General features: G+C 45.7%; 1 long non-coding RNA gene across 1 annotated transcript; it reads left to right on the top strand.

The window, feature by feature from the left end:
- The first annotated feature begins 1312 nt into the window (after positions 1-1312).
- LOC125522138 lies at positions 1313-4969 on the top strand. The gene is made up of 5 exons (XR_007289638.1): positions 1313-1703; positions 1780-1967; positions 2187-2294; positions 3216-4272; positions 4650-4969. It is a non-coding gene; the product is annotated as an uncharacterized LOC125522138 (long non-coding RNA).
- The last annotated feature ends 17630 nt before the right edge of the window (positions 4970-22599 follow it).

Genomic DNA, 22599 nt, shown 5'->3' with positions numbered 1-22599 from the left:
AAAATGCGGTCAAAACGGCGGGAATGACCGTTCCTAGCTAGTGGTTGAATGTTGGAATTTTTTTGGTGTTTCTCTTATTAAATAGATAGTTTTGTACCTAGAAATGATTTTTGTAAAAAATAAATAGCAAACTATAAGGCAGCCGCAGTTCAAGTTTGACCCGCTTTCAAATGAATCGGCGAAAATTTGTCTATTTCACCAGAGGTGGATCAAAACTTTTTACACCCAACCATTTGGTCAATTGTGCATTAAATATGGCCTGTATTTTAGAAAAATGATTTGGTCCAATTTTGCAGCAAATATTTGGTAGGCCCTTCACAAAAAAACCGTTTTGAGCACTCGAAAAATGGGAAATGAATTTTTTGTCCAAAGAAAATGAAAACTTCCTTAGGCAACATTGTTTGTCATTCCAATATGCACCCTTGTGCAAAATATTAGATCATTTGAACAAACTATGCCATGAATGTGGCCATAAGACTGAGCATTTGTGTTGAAAGCCATGAGTCTTCACACATGATAGCTCATTTCTGAGAACACTTTTTTGAAAGAATTGCAGTATTACATGTTTATTATTTTTCCTGGTAACTTGGTCACATATAATGACACAATGCGAAGGTTTTCCAATTTTTTTGAATTTTTTATGCCTGTTTCAAAATGCGGTCAAAACGGCGGGAATGACCGTTCCTAGCTAGTGGTTGAATCTTGAAATTTTTTTGGTGTTTCTTTGATTAAAAAGATACTTTTGTACCTAGAAATGATTTTTGGAAAAAATAAAGAGGAAACTACGAGGTAGCTACAGTTCAAATTTGACCCGCTTCCTGCTGAATCGGCAGAAATTTATCTTTTTCACGAGAGGTGGATAAAAGCTTCTGACACCCAACCATTTGATCAATTGTGCATTAAATATGACCTAATATTTTAAAAAATGATTTGGTCCAATTTTGCAACAAATATTTGGTAGGCCCTTCACAATTAAACCCATTTTGGGCACTCGAAAAATCGAAAATTGAGTTTTCATCTAAAGAAAATGAAACTTTCTTACGCAACATTGGTTGACATTTGAAGATGCACTCTTGTGCACAATGTGAGATCAATATTTGATTTTTTCATGTGAAAAAGTAGAAGCAAAACAATAGAAAAAACACAATTATATGTGCTCTATTCGCATTGGTGGAATTCGTTGTCACACGGATCGATGACGCGCCCATCCATCCATCTCTCCATACCACATTCATCCATTTATGTATAGAAAAAAAAAGAAAATGAAAAAGAAAACCCCACCCGCATCCACCTACCCAAACCCTACCCAGATCCCATCGATCCCCTCCTCCCATCGCACCCCTCCTCCCCCATCTCCTCGCCGCTGCCATCGACGGCGCTCCCCTCGATCCCTGCCACCGCCGTCTCCCTCCCTCAGATCGAGCTCCCCCTCCCCTCTCCCTCCCACATTGGCCTCTCTTTCCCGTATGGCACGCCGCCGCCACACACGGCACCATGCAGCAAGGGGCTCGCATCGCTCCGACCAGATCCGATTGGCGCCTCCCTGGCCTCAGATTAGGCCTGCACGACCCGGATGCCACCACCCCCACCATCGCTCCCATAGTCGAGATCCATGGTGCAGGCCCGTGGCTGGTGCTGGGAGGCATGGATTCATGCATGCTCCGGTTGCGGGTTCTGACCATCCTCGGTGTCGTGTCCTCAAGGTCTCCTCTCTATGCCTCAGTCCCGATTTGGTTTGCTCTCTCCCCTGCCCTGATGCGGCCGGTTCTCTATACACAGGTGCACAAGAGACCTCGTCTCGACTCCAAGGCCATTCGTGCTGGCGTAGATTGGCGTGCTCGCATGTGTTGGCTGGACGGCGGCGACACTGACCTCCTCCGCCGGACGGCTCCTCGGGCAGCTCCTCGTCATGTGCAGCGCTGTCGTCGGCAGGGCCGTGGTGCAGGCCTACCGCCAGACCATCGTCAGTGAGTGCCCTTGCTGTCCAAAACTTGGTGGAATTTTGCAGCTATTCCTAGAACATGTTGTAGTTTCCCTTGCTGTCAAAAACTCGGTGGTGGTGATAGGATTTGTTTTTGGCTTGATGGGCATAGTCTGCACTCTGGAATGCTACACCATTGAAGTGTAAACGGGATTTTCTTGATGGCTGCCCTGTGATTGATCCTGTGATGGCTGTGTCGCTGCAGGTACAACGGGATTTGCTTGATGGCGTAGAAACTCGTCAACATCATAAAGCAGATGGATCCGAGGGACCCTTTCAGAATCGAGATGACGGACATGCTGATCGATATGCTGTAAGTTGCCGCAAACCCCCTATTTTTCTTCCATTTGCATGACTGATGCTATATCCATCTGTTTGTTTGAGATCATAAGTGTACGCTATGAGAGATATCCAGAAGGTCTCCTACTCTGCTCTACCTACCTCATTTACTGCCTCGCCACCGCAGTAGATGTTCTTTTTTCTTCTGTAATTTACCATCAATGATCTGTTGTAGCCTAATTTCTACGAACTAGTATGATTCGTTCGCATATTTGGCCAGCTCTAGACTAGTTAGTGCTCCTCTTCTTGGCCCCGTGGTGGGTGGGATCACACGGACTGACAAGATGCAGGGAATGTGCCAACTTCCTTTGGCAAATTCTTGCTACCTTGCCATAGATGGCTACACTACTACCTTATAGCCTATGATTCTACTTCTTTCTTCTATAATTTGTCACCCTCCACTTCCTTAGGAAAAATTAAAAATTAAGTTGCAGCATTAATTAGGTACTACTATAGTCTTTTTTAGACATTTCAGCCTCCTTTTCCCCCTGTTTGCGCGAAAGGTCATGTGTCCTTTCCATTTGGAGTCTATGTACGAAACACCAATTATCCAGTCCATTTTTCACAAAAAGATTAGTGTTCTTATTTAGTCCTGAAGTTTTGGTTTATGGAGTTGTTGATTATTTGGTCAGATTTCCTTAGTTGCTTTATGCATAAGAATAAGATGATAAGAACAAAACATTGATACTTTGCATGCTATTAGTAAAATGATTTATTTTCTTTTGTCACCTTGTATGAATGAGTATCTCATTTGAACTAGATGGAGAACGAAGCATTGTTGTAGCTGAATTTGTGTTATCATTCTAATGAACTTGTTCATTTTCTGAATGAAATGTTCATAATATATTGGCTCCAGATTTTGACCTTACCTTCCATTCCCTTCCCTGATGTGCAGGAGCAGCTGCACGGCTGCAACATCACCAACTCAACTTGGATGCAGGGAGAGGAGACGCCTAGGTCCCTGCAACATCACTAGCTGCGGGGAAGCTGCAACTCTAGGTTAAGGCCTCCCTCTGCATCTCCTTATTTTGGTTTCCTAGACTTGGTCCCTGATTTGGTGCTGCTCCAAATTTTCTTACATGCTTGATTTCATTGTTTGCCAATTAAGTTGCTTGCTTGTTGCCCCAAAATTCAGTAGAATTTTGTTTATCAATTGGTTTGGTTGGATTTCTCCCAAGTTAACTGAAGTTGTTACAAAATAGGTGGTTGTTGTCCAATTTGTTCAGTAGAATAAAAATTGATGGCTGGCATGTGTTGTTTGCTATCTTTCATCTCACCTTGTGTTGTCAAAGTTTATCTTCTCTTGTCAAGGTTTTCACTGTGGTAACTATTAATTTGGAAGATAAAGTGATGGCCAATTATATGTATATATCCACACAACAAATATACCGTGTTGTATTATGCTTATGCTACTTGTATCACCAGTGTTTTCTAACTCTAGCACCTATGTCTTTCTTTACTGTCTTGCCTAACCCTGTATTGATATGTATGTTTGCTCAAAATTAAGTACAAGTTAGGCTGCCATGTTAAGGCTAACCTGAGAACATTTACTCTCTCTCTCTCTCTATATGTCTTTATTAAGCTCTCCTAACCTTATAGATGTTTTCCTTCTTTCATCTGTAGTAAAATATCATGCATATGTTTATTTGGTTTGAACTTTGCATGTGTTTATTCAGTTTGAACTCTGCATGACATGAACTAATTATTTTCTGTGTTTTTCTCAACTTGTTTTTATTGTTACTTGATACATACTTAGTTTGTAGTTAATGTTATGGGTTAACGATGGTGATTTTGTTCTGCTTGAATGCATTGGTACCCCCCTCATCTAGCGCATGGATGCAACGGTGGCAAGAAGATCATGGCTGTGTGCATCATCAAGCACACCATGGCGATAATTCACCTCCTCACAGACGCTAACTCAATACAAATCATCACGATGCTATCATCCTTAGGTATCTCTCTTGGTTCCCTTTATTCTCTCGTGCATTTGTGATGTTAGTGATGTTAAGCCTACGTACTCTGACTAGTAATGTTTGATCTTGCCTGTTGAATGGATGGATGTGGTAGCAGAATGGTATTATTGTTTAGGTGCAATTTGGTGTAGTGAAGTTTTTTGCACGACTCGCACTTGTGCAATACATATTCATATTTTTCTCTGTTTTCTTGTATGAATGAATATCTCATTTTAACTAGCCGGAGAACAAAAATCATGGTACTAGCTGAATTTGTGTCGTCATTCTAATATAAATAGCTGTCATTTTTTGAATGGTCTCTTCTTGCTATATTGGCTCCAGTTTTCCTAATTCTTCTCTGTTGATTCATGTATCAGGGTGACCGTGGAAGGCATATCACCGTTCTGTTGGCCCAATCCTGACAGGAGTAGGTGCCTAGTTTGTGATTGTTATCGAAGAAGCTCCATGCTGAAGAACATAGCTTGTAACTGTATCTAGTTATTACACATGTGGAGCTTGTAACTGTGATTGCCATACTTGTAGAGCTTCTGGAGAATGTTTGAAGTATCACGTGTAGAGCTTGTATATGTTAGAGCTTCTTATGTGTAGAGCTTGTAAAGTATATGTTATTTGTACAATAGGAGCTCTGTACTGAATCTGGTTGATAATATTTGGAGTATTATGTGTGCGTTTTGTTTGTGACAATTTAAATATTGGTTATTCATTTACTGCTAAATTGAAATATGAAGAATATGAAGTTGCTAGCTGGGACCCACGTACCTGAGCCTGACATCTGAGACCCATTTGACTAGTGGACCTTTTTTATATTACAAAAAAACTAAAAAAAACTAAAACTTTCTAGCGGAAAAGGCCACTGCCCCAAAATGAGAAGGCTTAATTGTTGGGCTTGGTCCATCTACCTAGCCAAAATTAATATGAGAAAAAAAAACAAATAGGCCGAATTGTTGGGCTCGGCCCATGTAAAACATCGAATTGGATCGGGCTGATTCTTATCCATGTCAGCTTGCCACGCTGGATCCCTATGTGGCTTGGGGAGCTTGCTAGTGACCAAAAATTTGGTCATGGAACCAACAACCTTTTACAGAAGGTCGTTAGTTTCAGTTTACGACCGCCAGCTTTTGAATTTCTGTTTTTGGTCAAAAAAAGGTCACAAATGAAAAACAATGACCTTTCAGCGGCCAATAGTGAGGGTCACAAGTTGACATATTTCTTGTAGTGCAAAACTGGCAAGACATTGCGCCACATCACTCCTTAGCCTTGGTATGATATCTGGATCGATCACCTTCTGAGAGAGTGCATTGAGGAATGCACATAGCTTCACAATGGCTAATCGGACGTTTTCCGGTAGAAGGCCCCTCAATGCAACCGGAAGCAATTGCGTCATAATCACGTGGCAGTCATGAGATTTTAGGTTCTGAAACTTTTTCTCTGAAATATTTATTATTCCCTTTATATTCGACGAGAAGCCAATCAGGACCTTCATACTGAGTAGGCATTCAAAACAGTTTTCCTTCTCTTCTTTGGTAAGAGTGTAGTTGGCAGGACCTTCATACTGCTTTGGAGGCATGCCGTCTTTTTCGTGCAAACGTTGCAGGTCCTCCCATGCCTCAGGGGTATCTTTTGTCTTCCCGTACACGCCCAGAAAGCCTAACAGGTTCACGCAAAGGTTCTTCGTCACGTGCATCACGTCGATTGAAGAGCGTACCTCTAGCTCTTTCAAGTAGGGTAGGTCCCAAAATATAGATTTCTTCTTCCACATGGGTGCGCGTCCCTCAGCGTCATTCGGAACAGCTAGTCCGCCGGGACTCTTTCCAAATATTGCGTGTAAATCAGAGACCATATCAAGTACGTGATCACCGGTATGCATGGCGGGCTTCTTCTGATGATCTGCCTCGCCTTTGAAATGCTTGCCTTTCTTTCAACATTGATGGTTCGTCGGGAGAAATTGACGATGGCCCAGATACAAATTCTTCCTGCATCTGTCCAGGTATATACTTTCGGTATCAGCTAAACAGTGCGTGCATGCGTGATATCCCTTGTTTGTCTGTCCTAAAAGGTTACTGAGAACGGGCCAATCATTGATGGTTACAAACAGCAAGGCATGCAGGTTAAATTCCACCTGTTTGTGCTCATCCCACGCACGTACACCGTTTCCATTCCACAGCTGTAAAAGTTCTTCAACTAATGGCCTTAGGTACACATCAATGTCGTTGCCGGGTTGCTTAGGGCCTTGGATGAGAATTGGCATCATAATGAACTTCCGCTTCATGCACATCCAAGGAGGAAGGTTATACATACATAGAGTCACGGGCCAGGTGCTGTGATTGCTGCTCTGCTCCCCGAAAGAATTAATGCCATCCGCGCTTAAACCAAACCATACGTTCCTTGGGTCACCTGCAAACTGAGCCCAGTACTTTCTCTCGATTTTTCTCCACTGCGACCCGTCAGCGGGTGCTCTCAACTTCCCGTCTTTCTTACGGTCCTCACTGTGCCATCACATCAACTTGGCATGCTCTTTGTTTCTGAACAGTCGTTTCAACCATGGTATTATAGGAGCATACCACATCACCTTCGCAGGAACCCTCTTTCCGCGGGGCTCGCCCTCAACATCACCAGGGTCATCTCGTCTGATCTTATACCGCAATGCACCGCATACCGGGCATGCGTTCAAATCCTTGTACGCACCGCGGTAGAGGATGCAGTCATTAGGGCATGCATGTATCTTCTCCACCTCCAATCATAGAGGGCATACGACCTTCTTTGCTGCGTACGTACTGTCGGGCAATTCGTTATCCTTTGGAAGCTTCTTTTTCAATATTTTCAGTAGCTTCTCAAATCCTTTGTCAGGCACAGCATTCTCTTCCTTCCACTGCAGCAATTCAGTACGGTACCGAGCTTTGTGTTTCCATCTTCGCAATTGGGGTACAACCCTTTTTTTCGATCCTCTAGCATGCAATCAAACTTCAGCTTCTCCTTTTCACTTTCGCACTTTTCCCTTGCATCAACAATGACCCAGCGGAGATCATCATCGGGCACATCGTCTGGTTCCTCTTGATCTTCAGCTTCCTCTTGATCTTCAGCTTCCCCCTTTGCAGCATCACTGTATTCAGGGGGCACATAGTTGTCATCGTCCTCTTCTTCTTCGTTGTCTTCCATTATAACCCCTGTTTCTCCGTGCTTCATCCAAACATTATAGTGTGACATGAAACCCTTATAAAGCAGGTGGGTGTGAAGGATTTTCTTGTCAGAGTAAGACCTCGTATTCCCACAATCAGGGCATGGACAACACATAAAACCATTCTGCATGTTTGCCTCAGCCACTTCGAGAAATTTACGCACGCCCTTAATGTACTCAGAGGTGTGTCTGTCACCGTACATCCATTGCCGGTTCATCTGCGTGCATTATATATAATTATGTGTGTCAAAAGTAAGAAAATTAGACAAGTATCTATCTGAAGTAAGATTTTTTTCTTTCAGAAAGAAGATAAGAACAAGAGGCTCACCACGGTGGTGCCGGCGACAAGATCAGCACGGGCGATTGACGGCGGTGAAGACGAGGACGGGGCTTGACGGACCGCTAAACCTAGACAAATCTCGAAAAAACTGGAGCTCCGAGGTCGAGCTTCGAGAGGAGAAAGCTTAACTAATGTGGCTCGGGCATTTCATCGAACACCTCACGTGCATAAGAGGTGAGCTAGAGCACCCAAATGCCCTTCCTCGCCGCCAGCAAAAAACAGAGCACTGTGGAGTGCTCTGCTCGCCGGCAGTGGGGTATATATAGGAAACTCATTGGTCCCGGTTCGTGGCTAGAACTGGGACTAAAGCCCAGCCTTCTGTCCCGGTTCGAGCCAAGAACCGGGACCTATGATTGTGGGCCAGGAGCAAGGCCCATTGGTCCCGGTTCGTGCCAAGAACCGGGGCAAATGGGCCAAGACGAACCGGGACCACTGCCCACAAGGCCCCGGCCGGCCCCCTGGGCTCACGAACCGGGTCGAATGCATCAATTGGTTCCGGTTCGTGGCAGAACCGGGACTAATGGGCTGGCCAGGCCCGAACGAAAACCCTTTTTTCTACTAGTGGAAGTGGATTCTGGAGGAATTTGACCTACAAAAAATTTAATCCCTCACAATTCCCTTTGATTCCTCTCAAACCCAATACAACCGAACAAGGCCTTAAGATTTTGATCTACAATACTTTTCGTTATATGGCTCGTGTATTCTCTTTCTTTAAGAGAAGGCTCATGTATTCTTACACATATGGTTTCCGGTCATACATGTAGTGACATAGTATAACGCGCACGCAGGCAAGTCGAGGGAGACGCCGGCGTTCTGGCCCAACAACCTGGAAAACATCATGCGAGGCGCCCTGCCGATGGACCCGCGCGCCAGGATCCACCCAGATGCCACAGCCCTCGTGGACCGGTGTGTCAAGGAGTTCATCAACATGGTCACCGTCCAGGCCGAAGAGGAGCGCGGAATGGACGGCAAGAAGAAAATGACTGGCCTCCACGTGATCAAAGCTTTCGACATCCTCGGCTACAGCAACTACGTCGGGCCCCTCACTGAGCATCTCCGCCGGTACCGCGAGGTTACGGGCTACGTGGGAGTGAGACGCAGCAACAAGCGAGCCACCGCGCAGCGGCAGGCTGCGACGGGGCAGATGGCGCCACAGCCATCCGACACCGCGTTGGGTCCACCACCGGCCGGCATCACGGTGCAAGGTGAGTTGCCGGCGGCCGCTGTGACGACGGGTGGCGGAGGAGATGGCACCACAGCCGTCCGTCTTTATATTGGGTGTATCGCGGCCGGACGATGTCACGGTGCAAGATCAGGCGTCGGCGGCCACTGTGACGCGGCCACGGGGAGATTGAACCAGCAGCACCACGGCTGTTCGGCTTTGCATTGTGTCAGCGGTGCGTTATCCGGAGTTGCGCTGGCAAGCAGCTCTAGGATGCCACCTGCGTGTGATGACGAATGAATTAGCGTACCCCTGCTCTTCCTGCTGGCTATCGATGGGATGGGAATATCAGTGAGAGGTTGATGTACTGTACTATTGGTGTTTGGTTGTGGTTTTTAATTCCTGGTCACCATATGATTTTGTTTTCTTGCGCTCGTTAATGTTGCTCACCATGATGTAGTTTTGTTGTTCCACGAATATAAGGACGGTCGTTCGTTCACACATCAGTCTTATCTTACAACACAGATGGTTGTGCAAGACGATGGGGAAGAAGAAGCGATGAGGTGAGGTGGAAGACGGACGATAAGTCGGGGGAGCTCACCGGCGTCTCTAGAACCTTATTTAAATAGTGTGGAGAAAGTAGAAGAAAGTGTAGCGGTGCCAATGTGCATACATATGAGGCGAACAACCGGAGTGGTGAAATATTATAACCCTTACTTCTACTCCCTCCCTTGGAAAAACATAAGAACATCTTCAATAGAAGATATAGATGCGAAAATACCTAACTTTTGCATGTCCGAGGGCCAAAAACACCTCTCCAACAGATGATGTAGATGCAAAGAAAAAATACATCTCCGCCTCCCGGAGATGTAAACTACAACACCTCGAAGTGCAAATTTGAATCTCCACCTACAGAAGATATAAAAACGCGACGGCCCGCCAACCGCCCAACTGCCAGTTCCTTTCCCTTCCGTGAGACCAGCCTCCACCTGCCCAAATCCGCACCAAATCGACGACGCCCCCCTCCCCCCCCCCCGCGCCCGACGGCCACCCGGCCAGCGGCGACTCTGCCCACCCCCCGTCCCTCTCTGCCTGCCTCGCCGGCCCGCCGTCTAGAGCCACCGATTTACTTTCGGCCGCCGCCGAGTCCAAGCTTCTTCGGTGGCTATGGCTGGCCTAAACGCCTTCCCTGGCGAGGTCTACGATGGGGTAGGCTTCATCCAAGCCTTGACCCCCCGCCGGAGTTATTGGAGGCGCGCCACTCCGCCCGCCGACAGCCGCGAGGCTTGTCCATTCTTCCGGCCGTGCGAAGCCGCCCGCCTGCCGCGCGGAGCTCCCGCCGACGTGTGACCATCTGTTCTGCCATGCAGCCGTCGTCGCCCGCACCCACCACCGCCGACGGCTTCCCAACCCTTAGCCGGTCGATTTCGTCCACCCCACAAGCAAGGTGTTTGACGAAATTCCCGAAGGTAAAAAATGTTGAAACTTGACATTTTCTTGTTAGGGGTGGAAAGTAGTTTGTTGGTGATTTTCCGCATTGTAGATGAGCTCATGTGACTTGTATTTCGTGGATGATTCCTCGTCGGATGAGGAATTTGATTTAAACGAAGAAGAGGAGAATGCAATGCTAGTGGCAATGCACAAGGGGAAGAAGCCAAAGCACGGTGGTTCCGTGTATGGTCGTGCGTTCAATCAGAGAGAATGGGTTGATGCACACAAGAGGTTGATGCGCCAACTACTTCGGTTCACCACCCATTTTTCCGGAGAGGAACTTTTGACACGGGTTGAGAATGTCCAAAGACTTGTTCATCCACATTTGCAATTCCGCGAAGCAGTATGATCGATCCTTCGAGCAGAGGAGGAATTGTGCAGGGTTGCTCGGACATAGCACCGAACAGAAGGTCACCGCCGTGTTGTGCATGATGGCCTACAGTGTTCCTGCAGACTACATTGATGACAACTTGGCGATGGCAGAGAGCACTTCTATCTTCTATGTCAAACAATCTGCAAAGGCTATTGTAGAAGTGTTTGGTGCAGAGTATTTGAGATCTCCCAATGCTCAGGACACTCAGAGGTTGTTGGAGATGAACAAAGCTCATGGGTTTCAAGTTATATGGTAGGGTCCGTCGATTGCATGCATTGAAAGTGGAAAATTTGCTCAAGAGAATGGCATGGACAGTTCAAGGGTCGTGGGAAGGATAACACTATCATTATTGAGGTCGTTGCTGATCAAGAAACATGGATTTGGTATTCGTATTTTGGGATGCCTGGATCTTGCAATGACATTAACGTGCTCGACCGGTTACTTCTTTTTTCCAAGTTAGAAAATGAAGAAGCATCACCGGTGACCTTTGAAGCAAATGGCCGCACATATAACTACGGGTACTATCTTGCGGATGACATCTACTGTAGGTGGAGTACTTTTGTCAAGCCAATTGCAAAACACCAAGGTAAGAAAGAACTCATTTTTCACAATGCACAAGCGGCGGCTAGGAAAGATGTTGACATGACTTTTGAGATTTTGCAATTTCAATTTGCTATTGTGCGAGGACCATCTAGATTCTAGGATCAAAAAACCATTTGGTATATCATGACTACTTGCGTGATCATGCATAACATGATCATTAAGAATGAGCATGGACAATGTTTAGATTACACCTTCTAGCACTTGATGGGCATACGCTTTATGCCCATGAGAAAAGAGGAGCGAATCAAACGCTTCATGAAGGTGTACAATGAAATTAGAGACTCCGATGTGCACGATCAAGTTCAGAAGGATCTGTTGGAGGAGTATTGGAAATATCTTGGCGAAAGAGGCGCCTAGTTTCATTTATTTGTTTGTGTATTGTGCATAACTATGTTGCATGTGTGTTGCATTTAATCTTGTGGATCTGATGAACTATGTAATAATTGTATATTGTAGACATGTGCAATTTTTAAGTTTATTATCTAATGTTTATTTCAATTAGTGCGGCTGTACAATGGCTGTACTGCACCTCAACAGCAGCTATAGCGGCCGCACGGCCGCTGGCCGGTTTTGCATCTCCAGTTTACATCACCTATTCGAGTTGCACTTTTACATCTATGTTTTGCATCATCCGTTGGAGTTGGTCCTTTTTTGGATATGCAAAAAGTACATTTTGAAGATGTAAATTTTTACATCTCCATATTTGCATCTTATATTGAAGACGCTCTAAGGTGTTATAATTTTTGTCCTAAATCAAAGTTTTCTAAGTTTGAACAAATTTTAAAATAAATATATATTAATAACTACAATATTGAAAAGTATACGAGGAAAATATTTTTCACGCCGGCTTTATTGTATTGATTATTTTTCAACACACTTGATCAAACTTACTCTCTCCATCCTTAAATAAGTGTAAGTTTAGCAATCAAAATTGGTCCACAAAAGAGTATACTTCTATGAATATTCATTTCTGAGCACTCGGTCAAGAAACAATTCACAAAAAATTCAAACAAATTACAAACTTCCAAATAAAATTCGAGGTAGATAATTTGGTGCATGAGATGGGCTCCAAATTTCAGATCATTTGGACATACGAGTAGCTAAAAAAGGCAAATTGGATTAGAATAGCACATGAAAATAAAAAAAATTACAGACCCCAAATTTGTCTTTTTTGCCAGAGCTACTCAAAGGTCCAAATGTTCTAAATTTGGAGCGCATCCCACACACCAAATTATCCGTTGGGCATTTTTTTGGGATTTTTTTCGAACTTTTCTAGTATTTGTTTTGAATTTGTCTTCACCGCGGTGCAGATGGGCCTAAGCACGAATCACTGCTCTCCCTCCTTCTATCTTCTCAATGCACTTTCAAGTAGAAAAAAATGTTTCTCTTTCATCACACATGAATCAAGACCAATAACATTTAACTAATGATCTCCTCACTTTCTACACGCACTATCTCATTGGAGGTGGGGTAGTTAAAGATGAGAGAGATGGTGGCTTGCACCTTCCCAATTCATTTTCTACTCCACTCTACAATCTTTCTTAAAATTTATATATGTACACTTTTCGACGACAGAGGGAAAAAAAGCATTGACTTAGGAAAAAACTTAGATGCCTTACAATTTTTATTTAAGAGATGGATTAATAGAAAAACACACTACAGATTAGTCTATTGTTTAAATGTCTGAGATCAAGTATGTTATACTTTTATCAAATATTTCTTAAGTTTTATGACTCTGGGATATCATCCGGATTGATATTACGGACCAGAGATAATATACTAGGTTGTTCCATTTAAAGATGTATGCATGGTGTTCCAAACATGGGATGCGTACGGGCCGGCATACAATATCATGCGCAAGCTACGTATATTGTGTTAGTATTGCACCACTCAGTAAACAAACATAGCACTATGAGCATGTGTTTACCTGACCCCGATTTTTCAAACTGAGCCGAAGTTTTGGTTGACCCTCGAGTTTTTATGACCGTGGATTTCCCTCGCGTTGAATTTGTTTGCCGATAATTTTGGTACGCACACGGTTTGGTAGGGCTGGTGTATGTAGGCACAATCCAAACGAGCCCTAATTTTTTTTAATGTAAACTCCAAACACTTGACTAGCTACATTCATGAGCGATAATTCATCCTGGAGCCCGGGCTCAGCTGCTCCCGGTCAGAAAAAAATTCAAAACAAATACTAGAAAAATTCAAAAAAATCCAATTTTTTTATGTGGTAGATAATTTGATGAGTGAGGCCCGCTCCAAATTTCAATTCATTTGGATATCTGAGTAGGTCTCGGCAAAAAAACAAATCGGGTCAAAACAGCTCATGAACAGTAAACTTTTTTACAGACCCCGATTTTGTCTTTTTTGCACAGACTTGCTCAAATGTCCAAACGAGTTGAGTTTTTCAGCGAACCTCACGCATCTAATTATCTATTACATACAAAAAAATTGGAATTTTTTGAATTTGTTTTGTATTTGTTTTGATTTTTTCCGTGAGCGGGGGTGCAGCTGAGCCCGGGTGCAGATTCGCTGCACTCCATTCACGAGCGCAAACTCTGATGCTTCTTAACCCTAAGTAGTTTTTTTGTGCATGGCGCGACATATGAGATGTGTTGCAATAACTTTCACTGTATTCATCACTTTTCCTCTGGCGGGAGTAGGATTTTATTTGTGTGTGAATGGTGATACTACTTTTGCTCTTAAATAGGAAGAGTACATCGGATGCTATATATGATCCTGCAGACCCCTGCATGTCAAGCACTTTAACACTACCGTAAGGAGCACTTGCACATTGGCATTACTATGTTTGAGTTAACACCTATCTCCACAGAAGTAGCTCCCTGCATTAGTACAAAAAAGGCCTAATGTTCATCTCATTAGTCCCGGTTTGTATTTGAGCCAGCACTAATGTGACCATTAGTGTCGGTTCCAATGGCTAGGCGGACTGCTCTCAATAGTACCGGTTCATGACATGAACCGGTGCTAAAGAGAGTGATGGCAGGATAACACCTTTAGTACCGGTTCGTGCCACGAACCAGTGTACTAAAGGTCGTTCTATATAAACCCTTCATCCACCCGCGATCGATCTCGCACTGTTTTCCCCTTTCTCCTCTCCTCTCTATTCTTCACCTGTTCCTCGAGCTTATCGCACATTTTGCCCAAGTATTGTCAAGATTTGAAGGCCCCCATCCATTCAAGTGATCACAAACGTAAGCAACTTTGTCCTTTCCATCTCTCATTGCTACATTAGTTCTTGCAATGGTTTATATAGTGATTAATTTGTGGGTTTTAGTAATTTGGGAGGAATTATATGTGGTAGTTTATTTGACTTATATGCAATTTGAGCTCAAAATAACTCTTAGTTTGCATATGTAGGTGTGGTTTATTTAGTGCCTTCCCGTCTCCGTCCTAACCACCGTCGATCGTTTGCACCGTTCCGTCGCTGGCACCACCTTGTGGTGAGCCTCTTGTCCTTATATTTTTTATATAAAAAATCATGTTTGTGAGATTTAGATATATAGTTACTTGTATAATTATCTTACCCGTACATTGTTTGTTATTCATAATGCCATGGTTTTGATATCCGTCCCCGTTAGCCCTCGTTTTGGTTATGATTCAGATGTGGTATATTCTCTTTTATAACTATTTGTTGCATTTCGTGTTTATGACAAATTATGCCCATCAAGTTGACATAGAGATTTTTATCTAGGAGGTATGTGAACCGGAAATTCCAACCGACCCTATTGTCGAGAGGTTAAATTTAGTTGAACGAGAAAATGAGTATTTGAAAGAAAAGTGAAAAGAATTGAGGGGGAGAAGATGGAATTGGAGTTGCATGTTGCCGATGTCGTCGATGATCACAAGATCAAGATGGAGAAAACGCTCTTGAAGAATAGAAAGATTAGAAAATATGCCATTGATAGTGAGGCTTGGTATCATTATGCTGTTGGATCAATTGTTACCTTAGTTGCGATCTTGATCGCATTTGTTGTTGCATTTAAATGCTTTAGCTAGAGAGTCATTCGTATGTTTGTTTTATGAGAATAAGTGTTGTATGAACTTTATGTATGAACTTGTATTCATTTGGTCTATTCGGTGTTGTGTAATGAAGATGAGCCAGCAACGGATGTACGATGACCGATGCTCTCCCCAGTTCGTTGATGGCGTGCATACTTTTCTTCTTACGGCCAAGGCAAACAAGCGGGCGGATGGTTTTATGCCTTGTCCATGTGCTGGCTGTAAGAATGATCACGATTACTCTAACTGAAGAACCATTCACGTCCACCTGTTTGAGTCCGGTTTCATGCCCCACTATAATGTTTGGACCAAGCATAGAGAAAGAGGGGTTATGTTGGAAGACAATGAAGAAGAAGAGGACGACGAGAGCTATCCTGGCATGGGTTCCCTGAATACGATGATACAACAATGGGGGAAGAAGCTGAGCCGGCAATGCGGGAAGAAGCTGAAGAAGAGGCATCAGATGAGCCGGCTAATGATCTAGGTCGGGCCATTGCCGATGCAGAGAGAAACTGCGCAAGTGAAAAGGAGAGGAAGAAGTTGCAGTGCATGTTAGAGGATCACAACAAATTGTTGTACCCGAATTGCGAAGCTGAGAAGTAAAAGCTGGACACCACACTGGAATTGCTGCAATGGAAGGCAGAGAATGGTGTATCTGACTAGGGATTTGGGAAGTTGCTGGTAATGTTAAAGAAGATGCTTCCAAAGACAACGAATTGCCTGAGAGTACGTACGAAGCAAAGAAGACTGTCTGCCCTCTAAGGTTAGAGGTGCAGAAGATACATGCATGCCCTAATGACCGCATCCTCTACCGTGGTGAGTATGCGGATTTGAACACGTTCCTGGTATGCGGTGCATTGCGCTATAAGTTCAGTTGCGATGATCCTGGTGATGTCGATGGCAAGCGCCCCAGGAAGAAGATTCCTGCCAAGGTGTTGTGATATGCTCCTATAATACCACGGTTGAAACGTTTGTTCCAAAACAAAGAGCATGCCAAGGCGATACGATGGCACAGAGAAGACCATAAGAAAGACGGGAAGTTGAGAGTACCCGCTGACGGCTAGCAGTGGAGAAAAATTGAGAGAAAGTATAGGGAGGACTTTGCAGGTGATGAGAGGAATGTATGGTTTGGTCTAAGCACAGATGGCATTAATCCTTTTGGGAAGTAGAGCAGCAACCATAGCACCTGGTGAGGGAGTCCTGAACTAAGGGGTCCTCGGGCGTCCGGCCTGTTAGCCATGGGCTGAACTGATGGGCTATGAAGATACGAAGACCGCAGAATGCACGCATGTCCAGATAGGACTTTCCTTGGCGTGGAAGGCAAGCTTGGCAACCAAATGTGTAGATTCCTTTCTTTGTAACCGACCTTGTATAACCCTAGATCCTTCTGGTGTCTATATAAACCGGAGGACTTAGTTCGGAGGAGATAGACATTATCATAACCATACAAGCTAGGCATCTAGGGCTTAGCCATTACGATCTCGTGGTAGATCAACTCTTGTAATACTCATATTCATCAAGATCAATCAAGCAGGACGTAGGTTATTACCTCCATATAGAGGGCCCGAACCTGGGTTAAACAATGTGTCCCCTGTCTCCTGTTAGCATCGACCTTAGACGCACAGTTCGGGACCCCCTACCTGAGATCCGCCGGTTTTGACACTGACATTGGTGCTTTCATTGAGAGTTCCACTGTACTGTCGCCAAAAGGTTTGATGGCCCCTTCAATTGTCAATAATGACGCTGTCCACGGAGAAGCTTTCCTCCCCGGACAAATCTTTGTGTTCAGCGGCTTCGCTCTACGGGCCAATTCGTTTGGCCATCTGGAGCAGATCGAAAGCTATGCCCCTGGCCATCAGGTCAGATTTGGGAGCTTGAACTACGTTGCAGACATCCGTGGAGACTTGATCTTCGCCAGATTCGAGACCGCGGCGACCACTCCTGATCACCCCGAGAGACATGGCCTAAATCTTCCATCGGACTGCATCCAGGAGACAACTCCCGTAACCGCTCTGGCCTTAGATCCGGAACAGACTGCGCCATCCAAGGACGGGAAGCTCAACCCCGCCACGGAGGCCACAGATTCCCCGGCGTTGGAGCCGCACATAGACTTGATCTCACACGATACCTGTGCCACCGGAACTCCGGACTCATCTCCATCCATATGCTCTGAACCATGTGAGCCCGCAGACGTCGAAATTGATCGTTTATCAGTCTTCGAATTCAGCACCGCAGTCATCTTCTAGCACTCGCCTTTGGGTGACATGCTAAACTCATTAAAAACCTGTCCTTGGCGAGGGACTCACAGTAGAACTACGTTCGGTTCGAACTAGGGGCTGATGATGGATAATATTGCTTCCCACCCGCCACCCACTCCACAGCCATTGTCGAGGACTTAACCGACATGCTCGATTACGGCTCCGAAGACTTCGATGGTATAGACGACGATGCCGGAGAAGAGCCGGGCCTAAACCCGCCACTCACCGGACGCAGGACGGTCACTTCTTCTTACGACGTATACATGGTGGATAAACCTAAACAATCTAACGACGCTGACAAAGAAGATCTAGTTGAGGCTAAACCTCCTGAGACATAGCCCAGGCGCTGGCGTCAGCGGCGCCGCTCTAAGTCACGTCGTGCAAAAGACAGTAATACCGGCACCGGAGAAAACAACACCCTGGACGATGCCGAAGACAATGAAGCCCCTGTTGGGGCAACATCCGAACATGATGAACTAGAAGACGGGCACAATAGCCTGCATGAACAGGCCATACACAAAGACTCAGAGGACAGTAATTATCTTCTGCTCTCCCAGCATGAGGAGATCCTCAGCGATGAGGATTTCATCGTGCCTGAGGAACCTCTTGAGCAGGAGCGCTTTAAACGCCGGCTATTAGCCACTGCAAGGAGACTCAAAAAGAAACATCAGCAGCTTCGAGCTGACCAAGACCTGCTCAACGATAAATGGACAAATATCCTAGTGGCCGAAGAATACGGCCCCAGGCGCACAACTAAGGGTTACCCGCAGTGCAGATGGCTACCTTAGTTCGATAAGGAAGCGCCGGAGCCTGTACCACGCGATCGGGACAATGCAGCTAACCGACCACCATGCAGTCGGGATAAAGCGACAGCTCAAGCCGAACAGCAGCCCGCCTCACCCCAAAGAAAAAATAGAGATAAAACAGCTTGGGGTCATACATACGACCCTCGGCAGGACCTGGACAGTAGAGCAGGACATACCAGATCGATCTACGGATCGCGAGGACATGCCTCGACACGCAACGTCGGCTACCTATTCGGACGGGACAAGTCTAGTCACGCCTGGGCCGAAAACCGCAGATGGACTCCATCTAAGCTACGTCGTGACGTTGCTTAATATAGAGGCGCCGCACACCCACTTTGCTTCACTGATGAAGTAATGGAGCATGAATTCCCAGTAGGGTTTAAACCCGTGAAAATCGAATCATATGATGGAACAACTGTTCCCGCGGTATGGATCGAGGATTTTCTTCTCCATATTCATATGGCTTGAGGAGATGACCTTCAGGCCATCAAATACCTCCCACTAAAACTCAAAGGACCAGCAAGGTACTGGTCAAACAATCTACCTGAAAACTCTATCGGCAGCTGGGAAGATTTGGAAGACGCCTTCCGTGACAACTTCCAAGGTACATACATCCGGCCACCAGTCGCCGATGACTTAAGTCACATCGTCCAACAGCCCAGAGAGTCAGCCAAGAAGCTCTGGACTAGGTTCTTAGTTAAAAAGAACCAAATCGTAGACTGTCCAGATGCGGAAGCCCTGGCGGCCTTTAAACACAGTGTCCGGGACGAGTGGCTCGCCCGTCACCTCGGCCAGGAAAAACCAAAATCCATGTCAGCCCTTACCACTCTCATGACCCGCTTTTGCGCTTGAGAAGACAGCTGGCTCGCTCGTAGAAGCAATAGCGCCAGCGACCCGGGCACTTCCAAAGTTCGAGACGGCAACGGGAAACCACGACGCAATAAGCACAAACGTGGCAATAGTAATGGGGGAGTGCAAGACATAACGGTCAACGCCGGATTCAGCAGCCCCAAACCCGGTCAACGGAAGAAGCCATTCAAGGTAAACAGAGATGGACTATCCAATTTGGATAAGATATTGGATAGGCCCTGCTAGATTCATGGCCACCCCAATAAACCAGCTAACCACACCAATAGAAGCTGTTGGGTCTTCAAACAGGCCAGCAAGTTAAATGCCGAATACAAGGGAAGAAGCCTCCCGGTGATGACGACGACGACGAAACGCGCCAACCAAACACCGGGGGTCAGAAGCAGTTTCCCCCGAAGTAAAGACAGTGAACATGGTACAGATGACACAGTCCCCTACAGGGGAATGCATGGAGCGCTCTCTCCATGCAGAGGATCACACTACAGCTACCTCAGCCGAACTACACAACGGGGGCATTACACTGCATACCTCATCGGCCATTAAGCCACCGGTCTCCATTCAACACGACTGTTCAAATCCCATACAGGACTAGCAGTTCGGATTCCGCCGTGCATACATAACTACACACTTAAAATACCCTGGGCACCGGCGGAAGCACAATACGGACGGACCTAAAAGTACTCCCGTAACCTTTTTTCTAACTATTTTTTCTTCTTCCTTTTTCTCGTTTCCCTCCACATGTGGCTCAATGGCTGGCCCAGGACACTATCAGAGTTCGGGTTCGTACACTCACCCAAGGGCTATTTCCGTCAAGGAGTCCCTTCACCGAGGACAGGCGACGCAGACGTGCGACAGGAGGTCGAAAATAACTTTTTTGGTAGACCGCACTCTCTATTTCGAGCCTGCAAAGTGCCTTTCTCCTCCGCCTTCGACCCCTGGCATATCAAATAGCCGGGGTTGCGACTTTGTTATCTATATAAATGATTGGCACATCACTCAGATCATAGTAAAAATAATCCATTCTTTTCTAAAAGGACCGAGTTTTGCCCCTACGGTTGTCTCAAACGTACACATCGGCGTAACTTGCCAGGGGCTCGGTATGGGAACAAACGAGTTGCCGACAAAGTCCGAACAGCTCTATAGAGTACTTCGATGTCGTGAGTTTGGCCTTATATGCATCAGCTCCAAATCATGTCTTGGTCAATCGTTGGGTTGCCCGGCTCCTGTGCTTGCTATCCTGCGTTCCGCTCTAACGGCTAGGGTAGTAAAGAGAGAACTACTGTGATTGTGCTTTCGGTTCACCTGGTTAAGCACCTTACTTGAGAAAGCTAAAAACTGACTGTCATGATGAGGCGAGATCTGGTCAACCACTCAATGACTTATCGGAATCTTTCACGATTCCCTTCGTGTCACACGAAGGACCTCCTTACGGTCAAATATGTAAACACATCGTATGAATAAGCCGCATACATAATAGGGGATATGTCGTAGACCCACCATAAAACTCCTATGGCTAAGTGAATGTGTTAACGCCCTATAGTCTGGTTGCCTGGTTCACGACATTAACACCTCCTTCACGGACCAAGACGTTGGGTCAAGAGTGATCAGATGCTTTTTTGAACACCCCCGTACATCCTATGAGGGGGCTGAAGCCGACGACTAGAAAACTTTCAGTTCATATACAAACGGCCGCATAGGAGGAACAAAAGCCTTTAGGCAAAATCAAAATATAGACTGATTATTACAATTGTCTTTTACAATTCGTAAAGAGTTCACTCGAATATTATGTCTTTCGAACATTGACCCTCTATTAAGCGGGAAGCCTCTAAGACGCCCTCAAAGTAATGCTCTGGAGTGTGATGGTCCTTGACCTTGGGTGGACCTTGCGCTGCAACATGGATGGCCTTGATCTTCCCCCAGTATGCCTTGACTCGGGCAAAGGCCATCCATGCACCTTCAATGCACGCCGACCGCTTCACGACGTCGATACGTAGCACCGCATCAGCAAGCCGCTGCACCAAGCCGAAATAGCTATTCGGAATTGGCTCAGTCGGCCACAGCTGAAGTATGACATTCTTCATGGTAGAAGCTCGGCCCATTGGGACATTTGTTCATTCAGTAGCAGAGGGCGTTTTGATGCGCTGAACTGTGACCAAAAAAGCTTCTCCATTGCATATCCCTCTTCCTCTTGGTAAAACTTCACCGCATCAGATGAACTCTTCGGCAGGTCCAAAAACACGTCTGGAGAACTCCACACGTGGTTAAGCTGAGCATAATCCGGTTCACCGAACTTAGTCTGTAATAAAAAGTGCTTACCAGCTGCAATCTCCCCAGCTTGCCAGATCTTCTCACGGGCCGCTCTAGATTCGGACCGCGCTTCTTTCGCCTCTCGCAAGGCCTTGTCAAGCTCAGCCGCTTGGGCTTTATTCTCCTTCTCTAGCAATTCACAGCGGGTAGTAGCATTTTTCAGTTCGAGTGCCATCAAGGATATTTTATCCTCGTCTTGGTGCAGAGCAGCTTGTTCGGCCTTTAACTCGGCCAATGCTTTTTCAGCAGCTGCATCACTAAACTGGGCCTACTCCTTGTCCCGGGCCAGCTCCTCCCAAAGCATCTCAACGGTGGCGGCACCATCTACATCCATGCATATTCTAGTATCAACTTTCAGCGTCACGCTTATATTACAAACACGTATATGTAAGGATTGCTCCGGACACGTACCTTCTGACTCGTCAAGACGCCTGTTGATAAGCGCCATATAGTATCTGCCTCATCTATCTTGTGTTGCAAATCCGCAATCTCTATAGTCCGGACAGTTTCCGAGGAGGTCACAGCCTGTGTTCCAATTAATCATATTACTTCCTGGGCATATCTTTTGATCCTCTAATCGCCTCCCTCGGGAAGCCAATCAGAGTCTCAGGGGCTACTATCTATACACAGGCGTATTCTTGAATAAAACACAATCGAACATATTACGATACAAACCTCGAAGCCTCTTAGTAGGCCCATGAAGGCCTCATTCAGTCCGCTTTTCACGGCCACGGCATTTTCGACCACCGTTCCCATCAAGGTACGATGTTCCTCTCAGACAGACGCCTGTCACAGCATCTTCGTCAATATATCCGGCGCCTCTGGGTTTTCGAAGGCTTCTGTAGGAGTATGGCCTCCCTTTTAAGGGATCCGTTTATTCGTATCCAGCTGTAGACCGGAATGT

Source organism: Triticum urartu, chromosome 7, assembly GCF_003073215.2.
Source record: "Triticum urartu cultivar G1812 chromosome 7, Tu2.1, whole genome shotgun sequence".
Taxonomy (NCBI): Eukaryota; Viridiplantae; Streptophyta; class Magnoliopsida; order Poales; family Poaceae; genus Triticum; species Triticum urartu.
This window is presented reverse-complemented; position numbering and strand designations above follow the sequence as displayed.